This window comes from Nannobrachium achirus, assembly GCF_963921795.1.
Source record: "Nannobrachium achirus genome assembly, chromosome: 10".
In the NCBI taxonomy this organism is placed as follows: Eukaryota; Metazoa; Chordata; class Actinopteri; order Myctophiformes; family Myctophidae; genus Nannobrachium; species Nannobrachium achirus.
In genome coordinates this window covers 10,710,464-10,725,529 of record NC_137819.1, presented here as the reverse complement: position 1 = coordinate 10,725,529, position 15,066 = coordinate 10,710,464, and the positions used below count along the sequence as shown (strand labels likewise).

The window sequence follows — 15,066 nt, the reverse complement described above, 5'->3', positions numbered from 1 at the left end:
TTACAATCTCACAGTGTATGGTACATGTACAGCTGTTTGTGTTTGAACACCTGTATTATTAGTATATGTATATGAGCTGTTTGAACTTGTCATATATATAAAAAAAAAGAGTTGGCGGGTCTTGATGGCGTCGTAATGGCTGTTTTCACACTTGGTTGCATCTGCTATTTTCAGAGAGCAACATGCGAGCGCAACCAAACATACAATGACTTGTCTTCTAGTTCTACTGGATCTCCTCTCTACTAGTCTCTCCCTAACATTTTAGTCTGGAAATCGTCAACATATTTAGTCTTGAGTGACCATAGCTTATTTTTTATTTCGTTTTCGTCAGTGGAAAAAGGTTGTCGACAAACATCTTTCGTCTTAGTTTTACCAGAACCAAGTGTGTCCATCATCAGTTCAATAAGGAGACCCATCTTTTAGTAAGGAACGGTTCTCTGTTTCAAGGTACGGTCAGCTAACCCTGCCGCTCTCTCATGTTGTTCCTCTTCGATTGACCTTATTCACACCGCGGCCATCTTGGATCACATGACCACATGGGGTGGCAGCCTGCATTACAAACCATTGTAAACAATGGAGCTATATATGCGAAATATGAGTTCTGTTCAACCAATTTCTTTTGACCAAATCGACAAATGGGCAGATGACAAAATCAACATCCCCAAAATGATTAAATAGATGGGTACATCCACAATATCCATGGTCGTTAGGTTGCAATGTTACTCTGTACAAAGACTTGCTACAGTATCTGTGCAGACTAGTGCTTGCTCTGCCATCATATTAACTTACTGTATCGTGATTTTTGCATATTAATCAGGAACTATGGTTACATGTCTCCATTCCGACATGTCTCCTTTCAGACATGTCTCCTTTCAGACGTGTCTCCTTTCCGACACTAACCCTAACTCTAACCCTAACCCTAAACATAACCCCTATGGAAGTGTCGCCACTCCTCCGACAATAAGAAGTTAATGTCGGAGTGGCAACATGTCGTAATGGAGACATGTCCCCACCACCTTATGTGGTCATGTGATCCAAGATGCTGTGAACATGGTTGTGTTTAACAGGGATAGGACTGTGGAATAGTTACTGCGTGTTTAACAGGGACAGCATAGGAGTGTTTAGAACAGTTGCTGAATGATTAACAGGGACATGAGACATGATGTGTGATGTCAGTGGAAAAGTTACTGAATCCATTTCACTTTCTCTGACTCGTGCAAATTCAACCCAAATGAAGTGAAAAAAAAAAAAGTTAACCGTTTCGATGGCATATCAAACTTAATAATATTGTGCTACCAATTTGACCTAACTACAGAGGAGGCTCCAACACAAGGAGATGGCGACACAGAGTCAGTCACACCCAAGTGGGCAAGTTGTGTCCAGCTAATGATCATTCATCGTTAATTGGACCTCCATAAACCTTGGTACAAAAACATGTAACACAATCAATAATAAATATACCCAGCAATGATTGAAACAATAATAATAAAAAAAGGCACACAGACCTAAAAATGTGTGATATCATCATCATCAACCATCACTGAAAACCCAACTCATCGTCATCCATCGTTCAATGAACAACACACTCCATCAGTAGTGGAATAGATATGATTAAAATAAAATATAATAAAGAAAGTCCATTTAAATAAGTGTTAGTGTGGAAACATAATTGGCACAACAAAAGCCAGCCTGAATCAAGTCATTATTATCTAGAGCAGGGGTCAGCAACCTTTTTGAAATGAAATGCCATGTTTTTATTTTCTATCTAGATCATACATGGGCAACTAGCGGCCCGGGGGCCACATGCGGCCCCCAACTCCACTTAATGCGGCCTGCAGGAATACTGATAAATTATCGGTTTCAGCTGTTATAATTCCAAACCAAACGTGCTAACATGACCAGCTTTAATTATTTTAGTCTACTGTATATTAGTATCTTGATGACTAGTAGTCTACTACTAGACTTTTTATTAATGTCCAATGCATTTGTATTTTAGTTCATAAAGTAAGAAGTAACATAAGTACCTGTACATGCATTTGAAATGAAATGTAAAAAAAATACTGTTCAGGATTTTAGTGTGTGTGAAAATATAGTGGCCCTCTCCATCATCAAAGTCACCCACCCCTGTTCTAGATAGTCAGTGTGCCATGTCAACATAAAATGTAATGACACCCCATCAAACATTCTGACATATTTTGATTTTCAGGACATTGTTATAACGATCACTAGACTCAAGAGGAAGAACCCACCTACGTATATCCCAGACTCCTCCCCCAGCCAAAGTTCAGCATTTTAATGAATGTAGAATTATGTGCAGGATGTAATTTTAGGTGGCTTAATTTAATTGACCACGTTTAAATCAACATTTGATTTTAAAATATAGATCCTCTCACACACTTCTGCCAGTGTGTCAGTGATCACCCTCCCCTGGGCTAAGGTTGCCAACCCCTGGTGTAGAGTGTTCATTCAATGGTAAACATTGACCCGTCATTATGGTCCAAATCACTGTTTAAGAATGAAATGAATACTAAGGATTTTAATGTGTGTAACCATGTGACCTTTGACCTTCTACTCACCGAGTGCCGCGCTGCGAGCTTGTAGATCTGCTATTTTTGAAAAATCTTGATTTTTATTTTGCAAATCTTTGAATATATCTCAAATATTTGCTTCTGGGGGGTCCCTGGATCAACATATTTTGAGATGGGTGGTCCGTGGCCAAATACATGTAATTTTGGGGGTCCTTGACATGAAAAAGTTTGAGAAGCACTGATTTGGAAGACATTTATAGAATCGGGTCAAAAATATTCAAAGACTTGCACAAATGTTTTTTTCCAAGAATAGCAGATCTACAAGCTCGCAGCAGGGGTTGTGCTCTACTTGTCTCTTTGTGGCAGCTTGGGATGTGGGTGAGATGGGATGCTGTGTCTAAAGGCAGCTCTCCACCAAACAGACTGCTGCAGATCACTACAGACTGACTGGCAGTCCAATGAAGTCGGGAGATCAGATGGTTGGAAAGTGCGGAAAAAATAATTTGCTGAACGCACCTAAGACCGACACCGACAAGACGGCTACTGTTATAGCTTGATGTCTTTTTCAACAACAAGCCCGCTCCTATCCGACGGCTCTTAAGCCGGCCGAACGTGCTCGGTCGGCTTTCGACGCTTCCCTACGACTTGCGAAGCCGACGCGGCAGTGCACCCACTGCCCGTTCAACGGCAGAATTTTGGCAACCGACGATTTCTGCCGCGTACCGCCGCCGGTGCGGTGCAGAGCTACCTTTAGACACTCCTATACACTGGACGTAACACTCCTTTTACACTTCACAGCTTCCCTCTGTGTGGCGGGGGAGCACGAGGGTCGCCCAGGTCCGCCGCTCTCTCTGTCTCCGGCCTTCCGTCCGTGGCTCTGTCTCTATAGATAGATAGAATACTTTATTGACAGATATTAAATACATTGCAACAATGACGTCAATTCCTGAAATGGCCAATGTGGACGAAGCTTGTTTCCATTGTGGCCCACTTTGGACATGAAACAAATACACTATAGAGTAACAAAGTCATGGCGTGACTCGCTCATCCCCCGGTTCCAATGAAGTCATTCTCTATGGAGAATAACATCCAGTCATCTTAAAATCCTCTCATATAAGCATTGCGGTCCAAAAATAAACAAACTGTCTTTGCGATATTGTCGGCGAGGTGGCTCTGTGTGGTTTATGATAGTCAGTCAGTCATATTTTATAAAGCCAGTTTCTAGCGAAAATGTAACTAATTCGGCGACTGTAACATTAGAGTTTTCTCACCATCAGTTGATTCTTCATATCCATGAGTCAAACCGCTGAGATAATGTGTTTATAATTGGGACACAGTTCTTATATGACGCGATATGAAAAAGTTCTATGGGAATTCAGAATGGGGGAAGAAAACCGCGAACCAGGTAGGAGGTGTAAATTACGTCACACTTCACTACTCTATATGCAATGCAAACAACCAAAGAACATAGAGAGAGATTTGATCGATTGATTTGAGATTATACATAAACATATAATATAATATACATTACATATCGGACAAGAGGTACTCAAGGAGAAAGATCAGTGCAAATTATGCCATCCGGGGTAAGGATATAACTAAGACCAGTTAGTATTAAGGTATTAACCTTGTTCTCAAATCTTGCAAGGGAATTTAGACACTTCAGGGCTGGAGGGAAGAGGGCATTCCACAGAAAAGTGGCTGCGTGATAAAATGCCTGTTCGGGGAGCCCTCCTAAACCGGAATAAACTGGGCTCCTTATTTCAGAGTGAATCAATGGGCCCTAGTACTGTAGGTCATACAGCATAAGCTTCCCCTGGTTGCGTACCTGTCTGCGTCCGCCTGGCGGTCGCGGCGGGACTCCTGCAGAGACAACTGGATGGCCAGCAGGATGTTGGGGTCGTCCTCGTCCAGGGAGGACAGCGCCGCTCGCCGCCGGCCCTCGCTCCTCTCAGGGCCGTCTGCAATCACACAGCAATAACACAACACAATGATAGAACCTTCTGCAATCACACAGAGACAACACAATGATAGAACCTTCTGAAATCACACAGAGACAACACAATGATAGAACCTTCTGCAATCACACAGAGACAACACAATGGTAGAACCTTCTGCAGTCACACAGAGACAACACAATGATAGAACCTTCTGCAGTCACACAGCAATAACACAACACAATGAGGCTCAGCCTTAACTGTGTCGTTTTAGACTAGATGTTGCTCAACCAGTTCCTTGTCCACTCACGGGTAGGCGGCCAATTAATCAACTCGCCGGGATCGAACTGGGAACCGAGCGGCCGCTCTACTCTACCTCTGGCTAAAGCTCTATGACGATTATTACTCACAGCCCATAGTAATTCATTAAGCAATAACTGAAGTCTGTTGGCTGCCATCTTGGTTTGCTGACATGTTTGAGAGTATGCTATGTACTTATTTGGCATACTCTCTCTTTTTTTTCATCACACAGCCCCAGCAAGGAATCCACTGGTATTCGTGTACCATTCCTCATGAATTCATTCTTACAATTTATATTACATTGTGATTGTAGTTCATTCATAACCCATAGTAACCAATACTAATTCTGTTCTTGATGAATTTTGTCTTGCCATTTATAATACATGTGTAATTGTGATGTAGAACATGACCTGTACTTGTCCAACAGGCACGTGCTGAGACCTTAGTGTCAACCCCTGCTGCCTATAAAATACATGGACAAATTTAAGCAATATTAAGCCAGAGGGTGTACATCATTACGATTATCGGCAAGCCAGCATTGCTGCAGTAACCAGCCGATAGACAAGTTCCGTAGGCGGGGGTGAAGTACCGATATAATCATGATAAGGCACAACCCTCGAGACTCGAGTTTAATATTGTGATTATACAACTGTTACCCTTTAAAAAACACACGTCAAGTTCATTTCATTGTAATTCAGATATTCAATGGAAATCTGTCCATTTTTAATGCCAGATTTCGCTACTACTGCATGTCCCTGAACTTCACATGAAAACTGCTAGCCACTTACAAGGCATCCTACGGAAACAATAAAAGCGAGCGTTTGCGAACCGACCGGGCACAGCTGATTTCTTTGTTTGATGAGACCTGTTCCATAGTGCTCATTATCATCACGGGTAGATGGATATTTCAACCAATCGGATTGCTTCATCAGAGCTACCCATTGTATAACATGCTATAATTCCATGTATTTCACGGCTGCTCAGGTACTGTACCTGTGCTGTCGGCTCTCCTGCTGGTCTCTGGAGTGTTGCTGTTGCTGCGGACGCTGTGAAGACGACGCTGCCGGTGTCTGCGGCGGTACTGGAAGTCAGCGTATTCCTAGAACATACAGGAAGTCAGCGTACTCCTAGCATAAAACATACTGGAAGTCAATGCTAGCATAACAACAACAAAGCGTTATCCACCAGTGAACATAACATGAAAACAAGACCTCAGTCTCTTCTCCATAATGAGGGTATTTTTGCCTCTTAAGCGGCGCATGCTGCAGTGCAGGGTCAGCTTAGCAAAGCTTGCAAGAGACATTCATAGCACGCACACAGCCAGGACTGCACTGATATATACAATATATCATATACTGGGGCGGCATGGCTCAGGGGTAGAGAAACCGTCATTAGAGCACGAGGGTTAATGTCGATGGGTGAATGTAATGCACAATCTATGTACAGCACCTTGGATAAAGGCGCTATATAAAGGCACCATTTACCATGTTATACTGTACGCATTAGTTTATCAAGTGACATTTTGCACTGTTGTATTTCTCATACTGTAATAACTGCATCCCCAGACCTGCGATTGTAAGTGTTTCTACAGTAATGTTATTCTGCTGGCCAAACACTTTTGATGCATTGTGTGTGTGTGTGTGTGTGTGTGTGTGTGTGTGTGTGTGTGTGTGTGTGTGTGTGTGTGTGTGTGTGTGTGTGTGTGTGTGTGTGTGTGTGTGTGTGTGTGTTACCTGTGTGTGTGTGTGTGTGTGTCTGTCTCTCTGCTCTCCGTCCCCCAGCACTGAGTGTCGTGCCAGCATCTTAACACACATAAGCAGAGCCTAATTCATTAAACCTTATTATTATTTTTATTTTAAAGATCCTTCATCGCACCAGTATTGATTTTGACAGGAAATTTCGTTTTAGTTATAGACTTTTGATAAAAATGTCAGTCGACTAAATATCATATGATTTTAGTGATATGATTTAAATCTACAGTTGATTTTGTCTACAAAAATATATTTTGTCAGGCCTTGATGGCGGTGAAATGCCTGCCTTTACACTTGGTTGCATGCTGAAAATAGCAGATCTACAAGCTCATGCTATTTTCAGAGTGCAACAACCGTAGCCATGACCCAGACCAATCTGCCTGGGCAAAAAAATGTGCTCTTGGCGGATATGGGTCTGGCCCCGCTCAATTGTGAATCCATTTGCTCTCCCCTATAATTTGGGGGACCAATCAGGGCCCAGCATTGGTCCAGACTAATATCCGATATACGCAGTGAGGAATTAGTATGAGCAACGCCAGGCTACAACAACCGAGCACAACCAAACATAAAATGACTTGTCTTTTAGCTCTACCAGTCCACCAGTCCCTCCCTGACATTTTAGTTTTTGTTTGACAAAATTGTCAATATATTTAGTCTTAGTCTTACTATTCCATTCAATCGATTATAAGAAAATAATGGATTAATCGAGCAGCGTAAATGGACCGTGAACTCCTGAATGAATAGGTGCGTAATTTCAACCGTGAATTGTGGTTGCATAACATAACTTGTTGTTGATATAAGAATAATACATAATAAGAATAATAAATAACATTGAGTTTAGTCTGAATATATCAGAGCCACAGGGCTGCAGGTTAAACCACATGCAGTCAGCAGGGACAGGGGGTGACGCATGTCACTCATGCACGACACCTGCTGGACGTTTAGGGAACAGCGTAGGCCAGCTTAGCATGAAGGGAGGGAGTCTGTAGCTGTTTCAGTGGGAAGGAATTGGGGCTCTGCAGAGTTGAATACTACGTCTCAAACTGATTTTCTGTAGTTGATTGAGTAGTTAAATGTCTTGCCTCCCTCTGGCTAACCAGGGCGCCTGATGGAGGGGAAAGGAACTGGTTGGAATAAAGTGTTCCTTCCACACGCTACAGTACGTCCAACCGGGGAAACTCCCCCGTCAGGTGAAAAGAAGCGGCTTGGACTCCTCATGCATAGAAGGAAGCATGAGGTCAGTCTGTTGCTCTCCCCAGGTTGGCAGAGGGAGAGCAGAGCCCAGGATTACATTAGATATTTGGCAATGGGTGAAAAATGGGTTGCAAAATCGTGGGATAAAAATGTAAAAAAAAAAAAAAAAGAAGTAGTTAATTCTGAACACCAAAGCTATTATGACACAATGTTGACTTTACTGACAAATACAGGTGCTGTGCAGCTGAAAATCATCCAGTCAAGCATTCAGCAAAAATAGCAGATGTACAAGCTCATAAATATGTCGCGACGACACAAGGCGTTGTGGTCTTATAGATCGACTATTTTCAGCAAAGAGATTATGCTGGGGACCCCATGGACCCTCCTCAAGGGACCCCTGGGAGTTCCCGGACCCCACTTTGAGAACCACTGGTGTAGGGATGAAACACCTGTGTTTGTAGTGTGTGTAGGGATGGGACGATAATCGTTATTATCGTTTATCATGATAAACGTATCGTGGAGATTTAAAGGAGCTATAGTCAACTTTTTCTTGAAAAACGGACGCTAAAATAAAAATAACGTTTCAAAAATATTTTATAAAAAAGATTGAGCTTCATATATGTGTTTCTATTCAAAAATGACCACAAAAAGCATAAAATAATGATAAAATAATCATTTTGGCCATTGTCGAGCTGACTTTGTTTACATCCCTCTTCTATTCTTTTATATGGATTGATAAGGGATGTAAACAAAGTCAGTCTGACAATGGCCAAAAGGATTATTTCATCATTATTTTACGTAGTGAGCTTGTAGATCTGCTATTTTTTTGGCAAATGGATGTTGGGGATATTTTGATTATTGTGATAATATCATAAACTGCTGTGTCTTTTGTCACAATAACCGTGATAATGAGTACATACTTCCTACGGGGGGGCCTCCGGGGAGTCGTTGGGGGCCACACCGCGGGTATGTACAGTATGTAGTGTATGTAATGTGAGTGTAATGAGAACATACTTCCTGCGGGGGGCCTCGGGGGAGTCGTTGGGGGCCACACCGCGGGTATGTACAGTATGTAGTGTATGTAATGTGAGTGTTAATGAATACATACTTCCTGCAGGGGGCCTCAGGGGAGTCGTTGGGGGCCACACCGCGGGCCACCGAGGCCAGGAACTCCTGTCTCTTCTGCTGCACCAGGCGCGCGGCGCTGATGATCTTGTGGCGCGGCGTCCGCAGGTACGGACGGTTGACCTTCTGGGCCAGGTCCTCCACCACCATCTCCAGGTTCGTCTGGTTGTGGACACAACAAGGGGTCATTAAGACCTAAGGTCCATTCAACAAAAATCTTCTACATAGATAGATGCTTTATTTGTCCTTGCGGAAATTCTTTTTGCACCAAGCAGTCATCAGGACACACAATCACAACACATAATACACAATACATGAATGACAAGACAGAACTCACAATTCACTGCCAACATGATACAAAACGAGAATAGGCTACCAGTCATACATAACATTTTTATGCGTGGAACTGAGATGGGGCTTGTTTGTTCAGAAGCCCTATACTTGTAGGGACAAATGTCCTGGAAGCCCTCGCCATCAACCCAGGTACTGTGTACCGTGGTCCTGAGGGCATAAGGTTATATTCACTGTATAACGGGTGTGTTCTATCCCTAGAAATCCTAACAGTTTTCTGAAAGACCTATGTCTCTATGATCAGCTGTGGTACTCCTACTTTTTAATGTCAAGAACTCCATAGGCCTCCGACAGACATCGGAAGCAAAAGCCTCTCGCGTGCCCTTGGGGGAGGCGGGGGGAAAACGGCATCCAATTCATTCCCTTTGGAAGTCACATGTTTTATAGAAGCAAGCTGGCCTCTAGCAGTTTGAGAACCCCTGCACTTCTACATAACACTAATGTGTACAAGTATAACTCAAGACAGACGGGTGTGCATGTACTGTTACTGTAGCGCAGGGTTCTCCAATTAGTTTTCCCCAAGGGCCGAATTATGTCTAGGGTGCCAAGCCGAGGGCCACAACATTGCAGGGGGCAGCGGTGGCGTTCCCACTACTCCAGTGACAGTTCAGATATCGTTGTTGTCGGAAGAAAATCTTGTAGGCATGTCCAAAACCGTTCGTTTTGCATTTATCATTTTAAAAATGATTTAAACTAGTGAAAACAGCCGATCTACAAGCACACAACGACTCGAACCGCGAGGCGCTGTGTGCTTGTAGATCTGCTGTTTTCACTACGTTTGTGCGACAGCCTTGTATGAAAGCCTTTGTGAAAGAACGTACACATTTGGAGATACGAGGATTCCACCCGACAACGACAATATACTAGTATTGTTGCTGCTCTTATACAACCATTATTACTGGGTTTGTTGGGGGGGCCAGACAGTAACCCCCGCGGGCCGCAAATGGCCCGCGGGCCGCCTATTGGGGAACCCTGCTGTAGCGTACCGTACCTGCATGAGCTCAAAGATCTCCTTCATGTACCTGCATGAGTTCAAAGATCTCCTTCATGTACCGTACCTGCATGAGCTCAAAGATCTCCTTCTGCGTGCTTCCCTGCTGCAGGAAGAAGCCGTACGGGTACGAGCACTTCAGCACGCGCTGCGTCTTCAGCAGCTCACACACACCGTCCTCGATGAAGCGCGTGTCTGGAGGGGTGAAACACATGAATCACAATGCAGGCGTTTAGCGGACGCTCGTTGTCCAGAGTGACTTCCAAGAGAAGTGTCTCCAGAGAGCAGTAAGACACAGAGAGAGACAGGACATAGAGAGCAGTAAGACAGGACGTACGGCAGATGAACGCTCTACTCAGCTGCTCCATCTTCTCCTTGGCCGTTTTCAGCAGCTTCTGCTCCAGCTGCAGAGAGAGCGAGAGAGAGAACCACACAGTCATCATGATTCATTCACTGCTCTGTTGTAACTACTGTACCACTGGTAATGTAGTAGATGCAGATTTAAGATGCGTTTGCAGCCTCTGTGGACTGTGTGCTTCATTAGCATGGCAAGCTGGCATACAAGACATATGCCTTGATTTTGTGGATGCAATGTTGCTGCACCTGAAATATTGATGTCCTTCTATGCAATTTCCTTTGGTGTGGACGTGAATGAATGGTTAAGATGTGTGTGTGTGTGTGTGTGTGTGTGTGTGTGTGTGTGTGTGTGTGTGTGTGTGTGTGTGTGTGTGTGTGTGTGTGTGTGTGTACCTCTACGGTCATGTCCTTGCTCTGCTCCTCCAGGTGTTGGATGACCTCATAATGAGTACAGCGGTAATATCCTCCTGTAGATGAACTGTGCTTCTTCCACTCCTCCAGGCAGATCCAACAGAAGTCATACTTACACTGACAGAGAGACATAGAGACACACACAGAGAGAGAGAGAGAGAGAGAGAGAGAGAGAGAGAGACATTAACATTTACTGTCACAACCTGAGGAACCCGAAAAATTGCCGCTGTCTGAGAATTGAATATGCTTTAATCGCTATGAAACAACAAGTATGTTCGCCGATCCGACTTTTTTTGGTACACTAGAGAGCCGACTATCCGTTAGAACCAGATCCGGATGTTCCGGGACCGGAAACAAGGGGTGGGGCAACTGCCCTCTGTGTCCGGCCCCCGAATGCATTGCTTCCTTGTTTACGCTGGCTGACTGCTCAGTGCAGACATGTTCGTAATGGAATATCAAGGACTGTTGTTTTCGAAAGTTTACCACGGCATGCTAGCAGAGCGTGTGCAATCCTAAAATCGTTGGGATCTTGTGGCATAATCTTCACTTTACTATTGTAGTTGATAGCCTGGGAGCGGTCGGGAGCGGAAACAGCCTAAGTCATTTTGTAGTCAACTGCCGGACTACACCTTGTCCTGAACTACCAAACCCGAATAAGTTTGAACCCAAAACAATTCCCAGCGCTCAAGGACATCATTTTAGGGCCTACGCAATAAAACCCTTGAATAGTTATGCTTATTTTTTGAAAAGTTCATTTGGTATATCCATCTTTTAGTCCAACTCACAGCGACTGGAAAGACTACACTTCTCTAGCATTTAAACAGGGATTGGGGAAACAAACAGGAAGGAACAAAAGAAAGCAACGCTGCTTCTTCTGCTTGTTGCTGGACGGTTTAGGTCACACCTAGACCGGATCACATGGCCCGTTGTAAACCAATAGCAGGCTTTCCTCCGAGGTGGAAAGACTGGTGATGTGAGCAGTGGCGGATGAGAGGCCCCCGCATTCCACGCGATGCGGGAGGGCCCCGAGCAGCGGGGGCCCCGGCCCCCGGGCCGGCCGTACTCGCAAAAACATTTTTCGTTTTTTTTTTTTTTTTTTTTTTTTTTTTTTTCGTTTTTTTTTTTTTTATAAATAAAATATAAATCTTGAAATATGTTTAAAAACTGAATTAAATGTAAAAGATGATAGGCAAGAATCACGAATCTTCCATTCTATAACAACAAACACCAACACCAGGCTGTCAGTGTCACCACCTGACTACCTGGTAGCCACTCACGTGACATACATGGCAGGAGCAGACTACAGCGCATCATTTCAAAATGAGTAAGAGGAAGTACAGCAGTGGTTCTCAAAAGCGCCAAGAACAACTCAGAAAAAAAACAAAATGTAGCCAAACTCCCAAAGATTTCTGCAATATTTAAACCTACTACGACTGCAAGTGCCGGCGCGGCGCCCCCGCGAGATGCGGCGGTTAACATTGACACCGACGCCGGGGAGACTGGAGCCGAGGCCGGGTATGAAGACAACAACACACCGGCTGCCAGCTCTCGTTCTCCCAGTCCGACTCCGACTCCCACTCCTGGCCCTTCTGTTGCTGGGACAAACACGGAGGACACAGACCCACCCGGACAATCTACAAGTTGCAGCAGCCCACCTAATCAACAACAAGTAGACGAGGAATCGGAAATGGAGTCTGATAATGATATAAACCAAGAATCAACAACACGGCCTGCAGAGCAATATCCATCAGACAGAGCCAATTTCCCTGTTGATTTAATTGATCCCGATGTGAAGAGGAGTATACTTGCTATGGGTTCATGTAAACCTGGGGGACCTTTTCCTAGGGATAAAAAGCGCAGAGGTTTCTCAGAAGAATATTATTTCATACGATCAAAACTGGGTTGTAAAGTGCCTCGTAAATGGCTATGTTATTCTCCAAAGATGGACCGTGCATATTGTGAGCCCTGCTGGCTTTTCGCCGATAGGAAGTGTCCATCCCACCAGCTCGCCTGGACTGTAGGGATTAAAGACTGGCAAGGACTGTCTACCAAAATAAAAACACACGAATCATCGAAATCTCATCTAGCCGCATGTGTGATATTTGACAACTGGAAAAATGACCGTACAGTGGATATACAACTTGACCAGCAGTACAAGCACCAGGTACAGTTCTGGACGCAGGTATTAAAAAGAATCACAGATGTCACTCTGACATTAGCTTCTAACAACCTTGCTTTTAGAGCGCATCGTGAGAAAATTGGTGAGATCAATAGTGGGAACTTTTTATCAATCATAGAGCTGTTGGCTCGATATGATCCAATATTGCAGGAGTTGCTTAATAAAAAAGGTAAAGTCAATTATTTAAGCCATATCATTCAAAACGAATTAATTGCATTGTTGTCACAGAAAGTAAAAAAACAGATTGTTTCTGATATACAGGAGGCAGGGGTTTATTCAGTTATCATGGACACTACTCAGGATTTAACTAAAATTGACCAACTCAGTCAAGTGTTCAGATACATAACAGTTCGCAAAGATGAAAATGATAACGCAATAGCGGTTGACATCAATGAGAGTTTTCTGGGATTCAAGAATATCTCAGACCAATCCGCAGGAGGACTGGAAAGAAAAATCCTTGAACTGATAGAGACTATGGGACTATCACTTGAAATGTGCAGAGGCCAAGGATATGACGGGGCTAGCGTCATGAGTGGCATTTATTCAGGCGTGCAGAAACGCATAATTGATAGAGAGCCGAATGCTGTATATGTCCATTGTGCGGCACATAATTTGAATTTGGTGTTAAATGATGCTTGCCAGCCGATTTCCGAAATCAAAGACTATTATGACATAGTACAGAGACTTTGGGTTTTCTTTAGCCAGAGCGGTAAAAGATGGGAAATGTTGGATAACCACTTCAAATCAAAACCCACGCTGAAGAGACTGTGTCCAACGCGATGGTCATCCAGACACGATGCTATTCATGCACTTAGATTTCGTTATGCTGATATATTGCAAGCACTGACCAAAATCAGCCTTCGTTCTAAAATAGCCACGGAACGTGCTGAGGCCACTGGACTTATTAAGTGCATTGAAACGTTCGAATTTGCTATTATTACTGTGATGCAGGAAAAGATATTGGAGTCAGTCAATATAGTTTCCAAATTATTACAGAAGATGGATATGGACCTTTTCCACGCAACAGACCTACTAGGCAATGCATACAGCACCTTATCAAAAATGAGGGGCGAGTATGAAGAGATGAAAAGCACAGCCCAGGATCTTGCAGCTTCATGGGGCTCGAGCTGTAATTTCACTCAGAAACGCGGACGACGCACAAAGCAACACTTTGACGAGCTCTGCGAAGACCAGCGCCTCACGTGTCCAGAGGAACGTTTCAAAGTTGATGTATTTTATGGTTCTATCGATATCATCGTTTCCCAGCTCAAACACAGATTCAAAGGAATGGATCTAATTGCAAAGTGATTCCGTTGCTTATGCCCAGTAGAACTCATACAGGCCAATGATGATGAGCTGCATGCATCCGCAGAGAGGCTTGCTTTAATCTACAGTAAAGACCTTTCTACGGAATTCCCATCACAACTGCTTTCCTTTAGAAACGCTCTGAGGGCAGAAATCAAATCAATTGAGAAGGGCACAATTAAAGATTTGACCGAGCTCCTGTATTTGAGAAACGGATCCATTCTGCCCAGTGTCACAGATGTGGCTACTGCGCTAAAGCTGTTTTTAACCATATCAGTCACCGTGGCAAGTGCAGAGAGATCATTTTCTAAATTGAAAATCATAAAGACACATCTGAGAAGCACCATGTCCCAGGACAGACTGTCAGGATTAGCAGTTCTCAGCATTGAAAACCAGCGCGCTCGCCAGTTGGATTTAGGAGACGTTGTAAAGGATTTCGCTAAGAAGAACGCAAGGAGGCAAGGACGCTTTGGACCTTTTTAAAGGTAAGAATATATTTTTGCTATATTAGAAATATTAGGCCAAATAAAGGCCTAGTGTAGGCGGGCCTATTTGTAGTCTGGTGTGCTTGTTTATGTAGGACACACACACACACACACACACACACACACACACACACACACACACACACACACAC

At 43.7% G+C, this 15,066-nt stretch overlaps 1 pseudogene across 1 annotated transcript in view; it reads right to left on the bottom strand.

Moving 5' to 3' along the window:
- Positions 1-3,320: 3,320 nt before the first annotated feature.
- The window catches only part of LOC308292802 (ankyrin repeat and IBR domain-containing protein 1-like), a 50,050-nt pseudogene continuing 38,304 nt past the window's right edge, over positions 3,321-15,066 (bottom strand). Inside the window, exons 11-19 of the transcript in view lie at positions 10,928-11,062; positions 10,511-10,581; positions 10,245-10,386; positions 8,819-8,997; positions 6,533-6,567; positions 5,977-6,044; positions 5,759-5,864; positions 4,357-4,489; positions 3,321-3,411 (exon numbers count right to left, since the gene is read on the bottom strand). The product of the transcript in view is annotated as an ankyrin repeat and IBR domain-containing protein 1-like (transcript). The remainder of the gene's footprint in view (positions 3,412-4,356; positions 4,490-5,758; positions 5,865-5,976; positions 6,045-6,532; positions 6,568-8,818; positions 8,998-10,244; positions 10,387-10,510; positions 10,582-10,927; positions 11,063-15,066) is intronic.